Below are 14816 nucleotides of genomic sequence, written 5' to 3'. Positions count from 1 at the left end.
CTCACAAGGAAACTTTAAACCTCCACATGCTTTCCCGTACTGGAGAAAAACCTTATTCATGTTCCTTCGGCAACTATTCTTCTTCTCTAAAAAGAAATTTAAAACGTCACATGTTTAGGGTAGGAGGGGGCACAGTGGAACGCGGGGCAGAGTGAAACACCTACAATAACTCTGTCCCTGTCTTACATTTCGATTGTTTTTATTAACAGCAAAATTAAGAGCACAAGCGGCCATTTTAATTCAGTTGTCAAAGTAAAGTTGTTTGGGCCGCGCGTTAAATATTTTTAGAAATCGGTTTTTCGGCATTCATTTCTTATAAATTATTGTGTAATCTTTTTCGATCTACTCAAAATATCGTAGCTACTGGTAAGTGACATTTAAACTGTATATTAGGTATGTAATTTATGATGTATTTTACAACAAAACATAACCTTAAGTGTTGACGCAACATTTTTCCTTTAAAATTGTCCTTGATATTTTCCCATCCTATTACCTACAAGTACCTGTCATTATCCGACAATACCCACGTTTGTGTGACATTTACAACAATAAACTTAACTGTCAAATCAGTTTATTGATGAAGCCGGTGTGAGGAACATCTCTTTATGATCAGTGCTATTATTGATATCAACTCGGGGTAGAATACTGTGCCGTGAACATATTCGGTTCCATCAGTGTGTTTTTTACCCAACCCAGATGTTGTGGAAGTTGCGTGTGATCATCTCCTGTGAGTAAACCAACATCAACATCGTTGACGAACATCAAAGGGGTAAGTCGGATTCCTTCCTTACTCCCTCCTGTTCACCATCTCTAACCATCGTTGTGTCAACTTCAAGTTCACAATAATTTTACAGTCCATTCTTGATTCGCCTTGCGATTACATTATTTGGTCCTTCGAGCCGGATTGAATTAGAAATTAAATTCATTAGATTCAAAATTATTATTGTCGTTGCGTATTGGCTTTTTTCCGTGTAAAATCATTATTCTTACAAATTAGTGAGCAAAATGGCAGATAAGAAGGTCGCTATATTGAAGGCTCGTAGAGATCGTATGTTAGCAAGAATTCAAATTACACATCAATTGATTTCTTTTTTAGACGAAGATGAAAAGAAAAGGGAAATCTTTTTAAGCCGTTGTAACAAAGTGTCTGAATGGATAGAAGATATAGAATCATTACATAATGAAATCGAAGCTATATTAATCGAATCAGACAAGGCAGGCGATTGTTCGGAGATTACCACAGTTTCCGGGGAATTGGATGTCTTGTATTTTGAAATTTTATCTGAAAAAGAAAACCGTAAGAATTTAAACATTAAGTTAGAATCAAGTTCTGTAAATAATATTAACAACTTAAAACTACCCGCAATTCAAATCACACCTTTTGATTCCAATATTAAAAATTGGCATAGTTTTCATGCATTATTTGCGAGCTTGGTACACAATAATGCCATTTACACAGACATTGAAAAATTCCACCATTTAATATCGTTACTGCGGGGAACCGCATTGAATTTAGTAAAAACATTACCTTTAATTGCCGAAAATTATCCAATAGCTTGGAATATTCTACTGCAGAAGTATGAAGATAGTAGATTATTATTTACATTTTATGTAGACGAGATGATGAATTTTAAACCGTTACCTAATGAATCGATAAACGGATTAACACATCTCTTAAATACTTTTCAAGAGAATTTATCTGCCTTGAATGCAATGAAACATGAAAACTTATTTAGTAAATTTGTTGGCCACATAATTGTACGATGTCTGGATCAAGACATCAGACGACAATTCGAAACTTCACTTATGCGAACACAATTACCGGAGACATCTCAATTACTTGAATTTTTACACAATCAAATTAGAATTCTTGAAGCATCAAACCCAATCACTACGAACATACCTAAACTAAAGGCGTCGGTTGCGAGAAAGTCCTTATTGACTGCAAATCCTAGCTCTGACTTGTGCGCTATTTGCAGAGAAAATCACTCCATTTATAAATGTACTAAATTTCATGAAATGTCTCCAATTGAAAGGAAAAATCGGATTAAACAGTTAAATCGTTGTTTTAACTGTTTAAAGTTGCATAGATTCGGTGAATGCCAAACACAGTCTAACTGTAAAATTTGCAACAAACGCCACCATTCTATGTTGCATTTTGAAACACCCTCAACGGGTGAAAATGTGACTACCACGTCATTGACTGCAGTCACAAGGTCAAACAGACATGTGAATAAAGCACACACTGTATGTAGTATTGAGCACAGCAGTTGTTCACATGCAAAATAAATTCGGAAAGTATGTACCTATTCGAATTATTATCGATAACGGGAGCCAAGTCTCTCTTATAACTCAGGGCTGTGCCAAGAGGCTAGGTTTATCTATACGAAAATATAAGATTCCATTAAATGGATTAGGACAGACAGCTGTCAACTCATGCACAGGTATAACACCATGTGTTATCAAACCTGTTAATCAGCAAGCACCTACGTTATCCGCGACACCCATAGTGATTCAGGAAATTACTTCATGGATGCCATTTGTTGCACTGGATAAAAGTGTGAAATCGCGATTTCTCAATTTAACGTTGGCCGATCCAAGTTTTGATCAGCCGGGTCAAATAGATTTTCTACTCGGCGCCGATCTGTATCCAAATATTTTGGATGATCAATCGCATATCGTTCGGGGTAACCCTAGTGCTTTAAATACAGTTTTTGGCTACATTATTCTCGGGAAAGTTGGATGTCAATCAACCGATTCATCGCCAATGTCACTTTTGACACTGTCCGACATGTCATTAAATGATACAATGAAAAATTTCTGGGAAATTGAAGAAGCTCCGGTCATTTCTGAATTGAACCCCGATAATACCAAAGCGGAAGAAATATTTCAGAAGGAGCATTACAGACAGACAGATGGAAGATATGTGGTTCCGATTCTGTTAAAATCGGACAGTTATTTATCGCAAAATACCTACAACTTGGCTGAATCACGAATGCGCAAGTTGGAAAAGCGTTTTAACCGGGATGCGACGTTGGCGTCAAATTATGCGGATTTTCTTGATGAATATGAAAGTCTAGGTCACATGAAACGTGTAACACCCCACTCTGGGGCAAATTATCTACCCCATCACGCCGTAATTAATGAAAAAGGTAAAATTCGCGTGGTTTTTGACGGGTCTGCGAAGGCCTCCGATGTGTCATTAAACGACATGCTGTATAGCGGTCCAAAACTACAAACAGAAATACCATACATGATATTAAATTTTAGATTTCATAAGTACGTCTTTACTGCCGACATTTGTAAAATGTACCGGCAAATTTTGATTATTCCTGATCACCGTAAATATCAGCACATCCTTTGGCGCAATTCACCGCATGAACCGATGAAAGATTATGAACTTCTAACTGTAACCTACGGTTTAACATCTTCTCCGTTTTTGGCCATTTCGATTCTACGTCAATTGGCAAGAGATGAGAGGGAAAGCTATCCTGCCGCTTCGAGGGCACTGTTAGAGAATTTTTATGTTGATGATTTGGCGACTGGTGCGGACTCCATTGAATCGGCTCGCCACCTCAAAAACGAAATTGTAGCCATTTTAAAATCAGCCAAACTAGAGCTCAGCAAATGGGCAAGCAATTGTTCAGAATTACTCGAGCATGATTCTGAAACTCAACAACCATTAATGAATTTCAACAAAACTCAATCGAATGTTAAAATATTAGGCGTGTATTGGAATCCCGAAGTTGATTATTTCTCTTATCACATTTCAATTCCAAATTCATTTTGTACTTTCCACAACGCATCTTAAGAATGTATAATTTCCTGGATAATTCCCGAGTTTCTGAATAATTATGTAGGTATGTTCCACTGTGCCCCTAGGGGTGTTCCACTCTACCCCAGACCTGGGGCACAGTGGAACAAAATTCTGATCTCGGAAAAATGCCTGTAATTATTTTACTATGAACATTTTTTCATATTTTTTGTTTTGAAATGATAAATCAAAGACTATTTAAGATTTCATAAAAGATTTTAAACTAATTGATTAAAGGTTTATTTTTCTAAAAATCGAAATACGTTTTTCGTTCCACTGTGCCCCCTCTTACCCTACTCATACTGGAGAAAAACCTTATTCATGTTCCTTTTGCAGTTTTTCATGTTCTATAAAGGCATATTTGAAAAATCACCTGCTTACCCATACTGGAGAAAAACCTTTTTGTTGTTCCTTGTGCAGCTATTCTGGTTCTCGGAAGGGAAATTTAAAACGTCACATGCTTACCCATTCTGAAGAAAAACCTTATTCTTGTTCCTTCTGTAGCTATTCTTGTTCTGAGAAGAGACGTTTAAAACCGCACATGCTTACACATACTTAAGAAAAACCTTACTCATGTTCCTACTGCAGCTATTCATGTTCTGTTAAGGGAAATTTAAAACATCACATTCTTACCTATACTGAAGAAAAACTTATAAATGTGCATTCTGTACCTATTCCTCCGCTCTTAAGGGACATTTAATTCGTCATATGCGTACCCATATTGGAAATAAACCTTTTTAGCGATAAGATAAAACCGATAGCGATTTCGTTGCCAGCATAATTCTAAGAATATAAATAATATTTGTCACATTAATTTCTACGATCGTAAAATTAATAATAACAATAGCATACAATAACTTGTCCGTACATTCATTGTACATCAAAGAATTGTGGCTGTTAATTATTGTAACCCATTTTTGTACCCAACCTTAGAATTTACTATGAATTATGTATTTAAACAACTTATAATAATCTGATTTAACATTTGTGTTTGTCTACGTTGATTTAAAAAATTAAGTTGTTGTCAAACAAGTATTTGTGAATTGTATTGAAATGCACGTTGTTATTTTGTGGAACACAACGCTCGTTATAACCTACGTTTTCGTAGAAAACGTTAATTTATTTATTGGCTTGAAATAAGCTATTGCTTAACAATAATAACTAAAAGATTTATTCTTTATTCATATTCGTGCGCAATATATTTTTTAATATAATTAAACAGTTCACAGAATATAATCATATATGTATATTTACTAAAATAATTCGTAAAATTACTTTTGACCGCTTTAGATTTGTTTAACGTTTCTCTTCTATAGAAGCAGGCACACGTGTTTAAAAGAGTGGTGAGCATTAATATGAAGTTTAATAAGTGTTTTGAATTTATTATGATTTACGGAAAAAAGATTATTAAAAAAATATATGTTAATAAACAAAATATGAAGATTATGAAGATCTTGAAGTTGGCCTCTCAGAAGCTGGGCGTTTGTTAATAGCTTTTTGTTTGACAAGCCCCCAAAGGGCACACAAACTCCTACGGCTCGGAGGGCTTTGAAGCAGAGAATGGACGGTTATCTCGAGAGTATTTCCTCCTGGGGTAAAAATAATCTCGTCGAATTTAATGTTTCAAAGACCCAATCCTGTCTGATTACGTCTAAAAGGGATATAAATGATAATCTAGTCTCCTTCGACGTAAGCAATCTTCCGAACAGGCCTTCCATTGATATGCTTGGTGTAACTATAAGTGACCAGCTCAGGTACGGGGGCTCCATCGAAGCCAGAGTAAAGCTGGCCTCTCAGAAGCTGGGCGTACTGTACAGGGCCCGTAGATACTTTAATAGTACACAACTGCTGACCCTGTACAAATCGCAAGTGCGCCCTACTGTCGAATTTGGCAGCCATCTCTGGTCCGGAGCCCCTAAATACCTGAAAAAAACCCTTGACTCTGTGCAGAAACGGGCGGCCCGTTTGATAGATTCCCCAATCTTAACAAACGGACTGCAATCTTTAGAGCACAGGCGTCATGTAGGTATGCTGTCCTTGTTCTATCGGTATTACAGTGGAAGATGCTCTGAAGAACTAGCGTCAATGATCCCTTCAGCACCGGTGCGTAGTCGGGATACACGCCAAACGCGCGCCCAACATTTGTACACGGTTGAAATTTGTCACATGAGAACGGGTCGCTTCTACGATTCGTTCTTAAGTTCAACAGCTCGGCTGTGGAACGAGCTGCGGCCTCTGTGTTTCCTCCCTCCTACAACATGGGACTCTTCAAGACCCATGTTCATTCCTTCCTCTCCACAAAAAGACCGTCCACACAGCATCCCCAAAAATGACATAGGCCCTGAGGGAAATTATTTTTTTCAGGGCCTCCTGTGTGGAGTTAATATAAAAAAAATCAATATCAATCACTTACGAAGATAATTTCATCATTTTGGTATTTTTACATTAAATTTTTCTTTAATCGCTTTCAGTGGGTGTTTATCGTTTTCGATTGTTCGATATATTTGGGTGGGCTGTTGAAGCATTCTTTCCTCATATATATGTAAATAATTAATATAGGGGGGAAATCATTACAAGTTTTAGTGCTTTTACATTCGTATTCCCGAATTTAGAAAATATTTTCTAATTGTTTTGATATGAAATCATCCATTTTAAATAAGTATGGTGGATGGTTTGTTTTTGGGCAATATGAGTTTATTCCGAATCGTGATCGACTTTTTGTTTAGCAATGTTTAACAGGAAATTTCTAAACTCGCTGCATTAGTGCTTGTATGTTCCATAGACCATTTAGCAAATTTTACGAGACGTTTTTTTTTGGTTTTTACAGGCAAATTCTAAAAAATTCTCCACTTTGGTAATTTCGTTTTATACATATGTGTAATAGGAAAGGTTTAAATATCATATTTCGAAGATTGAAGCTATAATATGCCCATATTTTAACTTTAAAGGTGGACGTTGAACATGGCTTGAAAATGATGAATGATTATTTTGGATATTGAACAATTCGGCTCCCATAAGTTTGAGGTACTTTTTGTTCAACTAGCCAATAAGTGGTAAATTGTATATACAGGGTGATTTTCAGATTTCAAACACTTAACTTTTATCTTAGATAGTAGTTGACTTAAAGTATTACTTTAAAATATACAAACAGCGTCTGTTTCGGACAGCAGATGGATGTACCTAAATAATTATTAAATAATCAAGAAAATGAATATTTGTCTGTTTTCACACATTTTACGATGCCGACTCCTTTGAGGCTTGTCTCGTACGAAGATAAGATTTTTTCTCACCGCACACGTGTCCTATCGCCAGTTCAAGGATGAATTACTCGCACGACAAACTGTGGGTCCTTAGGAATTAATTCTCCGTGCCATGACGCCTTATCATATTTTTGTTTAGATATAAGAATAACTACTCCACATTAAAACGTGTAGAAATTGTTGAAGTCGAACCCAATAATTACGCAAACAACTGGCCCAACCAGTCAGTTGTCCGACGACGTTCGCAAGTTGTGTTTCATTGCAAATCCTTACCCAAGGTACCCCTGAGAGGAAACTGGCATTTACAGTCAATGTCACTGGCGTAGATGTCCAGTACAGCGTCCTTGAGATGATTTTGTTAACAAAAACTGCTCTATATAAATCATCCAAATATTATGTAAGTTTGAAAACAACGTACAAGTACAGTGCCTACCGCTAATATACTACTATCGGCTGTCGGTTCATGCGTGATGTGAAATATTCTTATATCGTACGTATTCCGGCATCCGTGGTCTAGGGGTACTCTTTACCAGAGATCCGGAGGTCGCGGGTTCAAACCCCGGCGTGCGTAAGTAAGTTTTATTTATTTGCGGCATGTTCCAGAGTGGAAGATATGGTGTAAAGACCACCATCAGAATTGAAATGGCTTTAGCCGTGTTTGGTGACCATATCTGAATAGGTACTTACTAACCTTCTCTCTTTTCCTTCTCCTTTCCATCTCCTTCCCCTCCACACTACCTTCAGCCTCACAATATACGAATATACCCCAATTGGGGATTCCATAGTCTCACTGGCTCCAGATGGTTGGGAGCAGTTGAGACTGTGTGCGGTAGTCCATCAAAAAAAATCCCGAGTGATGCGTAAAATTATTCAAGTTCCAATTTTCAGTAGAAAATTGGAACTGATTAGTATTGAATCGAATAAATTAATTCTTTATTTGAAATGTGTGTTGGTTTGATTTTTGTATCGTTTTTATTCGAAAGTAATGTAAGTAATGTAATTTTTAAATATTGAAGACAATATGAGTGATTTCTAAACGAAAATCTGAAACAGAAAAATCAGAAAAGGAAACGGTCACATCTGGGACTCGAACCCAGGACCCTTGTCTTTCCGTGACAGTGCTCTACCAACTGAGCTAATGGGACCCTATTCCCCTCGGTCACTTTTAACTGTATCATACTTCGAATAAGAACTACTAACATTGTCTTCATTTTTTCACCGCACATTTTTATTGGCAACTATCTTTATGTATGATCGCAAGATTCAACCCGAAGTAAATGCAATTCAGACAGCGTCTTTTTAGATAAACCTATCTTATTTTTTATTTTTAAGTTTACTTACTTAAAAAAGATTTTTTCATTCCAAAGATCTTATTTGTTGTGACCTTATTATTTATGTTGATTATCGTGAATAAAATATAATTTTATTAAATACTTTCACCTCTTAAGATCCTAAAATTATAATATCCCGCCATTTGGGTTCTGGTTATGCGCTGGTATAACAATACATTTATTATTGTTAGTCGTGTGCTTAGTTGGTTTTATAGTAGTTCCGACATAAAAATGTATTTATTGTTTTTTATTTGACTAAAAAACAAAAAAAATTGAAACTTTTAATTGAATGAATTCAAAATTGAAAGATTTGGACTTCGTTTTCATCAGCGATCTCAGCAGTGATAACGTATGAAATATGTGTCGTAAATGTCTTTCAATCAGACTATGAGGACAGTCGACTTCTTACATATTTCCATGTCCTTGATTTTTTGTTGTATTTCTTGAATAAAAATAAGTTTTAATGCACTAATATAATTTATTACGACTCATTTTAGGTAAAAGCCTTAAAAGGGTAAATAAATAATTGAATAAATAAATAATAAATGAAGCACCTGTATATTTGCCTAGAAAATTCAAGAAGTACGTCTAAAATATGGTGAAAAAGCCTATAAAATTTATAGGCTTTGTCATTTAATGACATAATTTAGAAAAGAAGACAATAAATCCTTATTAATTTTAAGACTTACCTTTCTATTTGAGCTACTGGTCTAAGGTTTATTGATTCTGGAGTCGGTGAAGTCATTTCTCAGTTCAATAACAGTATATATTTTCAATTAAACGTATTTTTAGTGGAAAAATTTAGTTGTTAGAAACAACAAAAAATCAGCATGGTCGCTCATCTTAACTAGTCGACTCCTGATTGGTTGAAAGTGGAGTTGTTTAAGGCATTTGATACCGTATCCCACGGTTTACTCTTAAAAAAACTCAGTTCAATGGGTATTGTTAATAAATCTTTAGATTGGTTCAGAACATATCTTAAAAATAGAACACAGAGAGTAATAATAAAATTGATGATCTCATTAGTTCAAATAAATTAATTGTATATGGTGTTCCTCAAGGTAGTGTACTGGGTCCAATTTTATTTTTGTTAAATATTAACGACCTCTGTAAACTGAAGTTTTCTGGAACTTCAACTGACTCATGGAATGGAATGCTTGATCAAAACTTGTTAACCTTAAACATGAACATAACTAAATATATTACTTTTAGCATTTCCTATGTAAATCAACCATCTTTGGAACGTTTATTAAAAATACATTGTTGTGTGCAGGAGTGTAACTGTCAATCTTTGGAAAGAGTAGACAACGCAAATACCTGGGTTTAATTCTTTTGAAAAAAAAATAAAATGGAACAATCACATTACTATATTAGGAAACAAAATAAGAAGGCTAGCCTCTATTTAAAAAAAAACTAATAAACATATTGGACAAAGTTACACTAAAAACTGTATATAATGCTCTTGTTCAATCAATGCTTTCATATAATGTTGTCTGTTCTTGTAACAAGACTAGAGCCGTTGAATTAATAAATTAAAATTAATTTTAAAAATTATGTATAAGAGAAATTTTATGTATCCATCAAACTTATTATATAGTGAAAGCAAAATTATGTCAGTAAGGCAGTTGTACATAATACAGGCTCTATGTAAATTTTTCAACAACACTATTACTGCCAAAAGATGTCAACAAGTGCGCAACACTAGAATGGGTTCTTCTTTAATGATCAGCTGGTGTATACCAGAACATCCTTCGGACAAAGGAGTTTCTCATATAAAGCTGCGTTGCTGCGTTGAAAATATAAAAACTATAGGTACGTTAATTCATTCAAGAAAATGGCAAAATCTCTGTACTAGCTGAGAGTGATGATTTTGGATCACCCATGTTGTCGCTTTTATCATAATTCCGTGTGGAAGCTCTGTTTCGATACAATCTTTTTTTACTTACTGCGCATGTACTTACTTACTTCTTAAATAACTTTTTGTTATTATTATTTTCTTATTGTTATTTTTATTTACTTATTAATATCTACTTATTATTATTATCATGAACTTTTTACTATCTACTTCATTCTCGAATTATAATTTACTTTAATAATCTTCTAGCTAATTAATTTACTTACTTATTATTATTAATTTTATTTACTCACCTATCGGTTATTAAAAATCAAAAAAGATTTATTTTTTTTAGGTTCATTAATGCTCAATAGCTAATGAACATGCTGGCATTCATTACTCAGTTTTGAAAAAAAGGACTATTGATCATACAAGAACTAGGACAGCGTATTGTTGTTCGTCTAGTCAGGGCTGGCCCTGAGCCAAATGGCGCATGGCGCAAGTAAAATTTTTGCACTCCTTGTCAAAACCAGTAGATGCCTGGCTAGGCCCTAGGTAGTAGATAGGCAATCACTGAAATCAATTATATTTTGATGATTTGTATGTATGCGTAGCGTGGTTTTTATGAAAGATAATCTTACGTTAGTTTAGGTATTATCACCCTTGGAAATTCAGCGCCCGAAGCGGACTGCTCCAATTGCGCCCGCACAGCCCTGCCTCTAATTCTTTTTTTTTATTACTTGACATACCTAATGAATCTTTTTCAACACCTTGAATATGTATTTTGTGTACATATTCTTGTATTTTTGTCCAATGTCAAATTAAATCCTATTAAATTGTTGCAGTAAGACAGAAATCCTATGTTAGATTCCTAGTTGAGACCGTTATTTTTTATTTTCTGTGTCTTGTTCTGTTTCATGTTTCGTTTAGATTTATTAGTATTATCTTCTTCTTCAATGGTGAATCAATGCTCAATACATCGGTTGTACTGACCCTGATTTGTATTACTATCCATTGTCTTTTTGAAAATAAAAAATATTTTAATGTGTACATAGCTGTGGATTTTTTTGTTTTCCTTTTTCTGGATTCCAATATTTTTATTTATAAATTTTTTTTTTGGGCTTGTAAATGAACGATGTTCGCTGGGTGCAGTTATATTGTATATGGTTGCACTTTTTTAAATGGCCTTGAGATTTCTCTATCTATGAGTTGTTTATTTATTGTCTACGAAACATTTCCTGGACCGTACGACCTTTTTACTTGTGCTCGTCTGTGGTTAAGATGGTGACATAATCCCCCCTACAAAAACCCGAAGATATCGATCTAGAGAGTGGTTTATTAATGATGTTAAAATTAATTAACCTAAGTTTATTAAAAATAATCCGCCATTACCGCTATTTGGTACCTAATTCCACCGAGCGCGACTTACTACTCTAGTGTGACTGTGTGTGTGTCCGTACTAGCCGTCAGCGCAAGTACTCACTCCTTCCCGCCGACACAAGTCAGGGCAGCTAAACCTATTTCGCCAGCTACTTTATCATGGACTCCTGCGATACATATGCATTCATCAAATTAGCAAACAATATTATACGTGATTTAAATACGACCATCATGGATCCCACTAATAAATTTACTAAAGAACAAATGGGTAAATTAACGCCTCAACTCTCAGTGCTATTAGGCAATATTAGTTTGGTTTCCACAAAAGTTGGTTTTCTTGAAGGTGAATTGAATGCCTACAGGAACATTTCACCTAATCATTCCAAAAATTTGTCAACTACCAACATCGAAACGGAACAACTAACAGGAATTTGCGAAACTTTGAATGAAATGGACGAGAGAAAATCGCGATCTAAAAATGTAATAATGTTCAATGTTCCTGAAAGCTCAGGTAATTCTCAAACTGCAACAATGAGCGAAGATCTGAATAATGTCAAGAATATTCTTAACAATGTTGATAATGTAGATACCTCGCTAATTAAAGTGTATCGATTGGGTAAGAAGGACACTAATAAAACACGCCCCATCAAGGTCAAACTGTCCGATAAATATCAAGCCAGAACTGTTCTACAGAAAAAAGGAATACCGTATGAAAATGTAATTATCAAGACCAAGAACGACTTAACAATTCTTCAACGGCAAGAAGTTCAAAACTTGTGGAAGGAGCTGGAGGATCGAAAAAGCAAGGGAGAAAATAATTTAACTATCAAATATATCAACAATAGACCCAAAATTATAACAAATATACCAAAAAACTCATAACCGCGCCACGTTACATCTTCTACCAGAACGTCAGGGGACTTCGGACTAAACTCAGTGACTTTAGAACTAATGCACCTACCATCACACAGGACATCATCATACTCTCTGAGACCTGGCTGGAACCATCGATATACTCAGCGGAGCTCGGTCTACCTAACCACAGTGTCTACCGAGTTGACCGAAATCGGAACACCAGCTCCAAATCAAGAGGAGGAGGCGTCCTGATAGCAGTAAATAAAAAAATTTCATCGAAATTATTAAAAAAAAAAACAATGATGTTGAGCAAATTTTTGTAATGTTAAACGATAAATCCAAAAAAACTATCATCGGATGTGTATATATTTCACCAAATTCTAATATAATAATGTATAAAAATCATTGTGAAGATGTCGAGCTACTCAAATCTAACCACCCTAATCACAATATTATAATTTGCGGTGATTATAACCTACCTAATTGTAAATTTAATGATTTGGATTACTTACCATTAACGGCGTGCGAGAGAGAAATCTTAGACATGTCGAACTATTTAGGTCTATTTCAATGTAACAATGTGCCGAATTGTAGTAATCGGACACTTGATTTAATTTTCTCTACTGATGAGGATATAAAAGTCTATGGGTCAGCCGAATCCTTTGACCCAATTGATAATCACCACCCTCCACTTACAATACTAGTACCTATTACTATAGATTGTGACCCCCTAATTAAAAATTGTAGTCGTAATTTCATTAATGCTAATTACCAGGACATTAATCATGCACTTAACAAAGTAAATTGGTCTGTTCTCAAGGAAGGTGATCTCAACTATAGCGTAGAACTATTTTACTCGCAACTGAATAGTATCATTTCCGACACAATTCCTCTAATTCATCATAAAGTACGAAAGTATCCGATATGGTTCAGCAAAGAATTAATTCAGTTAATTGTTATTAAAAAAGAAACTCATAAAAAATATAAAGAACACAGAACAATTCCCAACTATATGGCTTTCAACAATATTAAAAGAGATTGCAAAAAAATGACAAAAAGATGTTATAAAAATTACATTAATTCGGTTGAGAACACGATACTTCATGATGTAAAATACTTTTGGAAATACACAAAATCAATGAAAAACAATGATGCTGGTATTTCTGGTAATATACATTACAGACAAAATAGCTCCAGTAAAATTTATGAAATTGTTAACATGTTTGCTGATTACTTTAAGGACGTGTATGAACCTGATATTCCAGATGACTTAATTCCTTACTTCAATTCGGATATAAATTTACACTTATCGCAAATACACATTGATATTGAAGACATTATAGTCTGTATTAAATCACTTGAACCTAAAACAAGCTCGGGACCTGATAAGATTCCTTCCATCATACTTAAGAATTGTGTCTAAAAAATGTCAACTTTTATCTGTTCCGCTTAATATACTGTTTAATAAGTCACTCTCCACGGGACACTTTCCACAAATATGCAAACTTAGCTACCTAACTCCTGTATTTAAAAGTGGTGATAAACCCTTTGTTGAAAATTATCGGCCTATCTGTATTCAATCGTCTATACCTAAACTTTTTGAGAAATTGATTCTTAAGAAAATCAGCTTCTTTGTAAACTCTTGTATCGCAACTTGTCAACACGGCTTTATCTCCGGCAGATCAACTTTGACTAACCTAACATTATATGAAAATTTTATTTCCAATGCACTTGCCAACAAACAACAAGTTGATTCTATATATACCGACTTCAGTAAGGCGTTTGATAAGGTCTGTCATAAAATCCTCATTAATAAACTTTTGAAACTCGGAATTAATGGAAACCTTTTATCTTGGTTTAAGAGTTACTTACTTAGGCGTCAGTTAACTGTCTGTATTAATGATCACTTATCCTACATGTTCGAAGCTACCAGTGGCGTACCCCAGGGTTCGCATCTTGGTCCTATACTTTTTAATTTATTCATTAACGACGTAACAAATATATTCACCCGTGTTCTTATTCTAATGTTCGCTGATGATATGAAGATATATAGAATTATTGACAATATAGAGGACTGTCTAACACTTCAATCTAATATTATTAGCTTTAATGATTGGTGTCTTAAAAACAAATTAACACTTAATGTAAAAAAATGTCAACTTATGAGATTCCACAGAAAAAAAAACCCATTGTTGTTCACCTACTTTCTCAATAATCACACCTTATTGTCTGTTGATGAAATAAGAGACCTTGGTATAACCTTTGACACTAAATTAACATTCATTAAACATATTAATAATATAACCAGTAAAGCAATGCAAATGTTAGGATTTGTCTTACGG

Source organism: Hesperophylax consimilis, chromosome 20 (assembly GCF_061612785.1).
Source record: "Hesperophylax consimilis isolate HC1 chromosome 20, BYU_Hcon_1.0, whole genome shotgun sequence".
In the NCBI taxonomy this organism is placed as follows: domain Eukaryota; kingdom Metazoa; phylum Arthropoda; class Insecta; order Trichoptera; family Limnephilidae; genus Hesperophylax; species Hesperophylax consimilis.
This window is presented reverse-complemented; position numbering follows the sequence as displayed.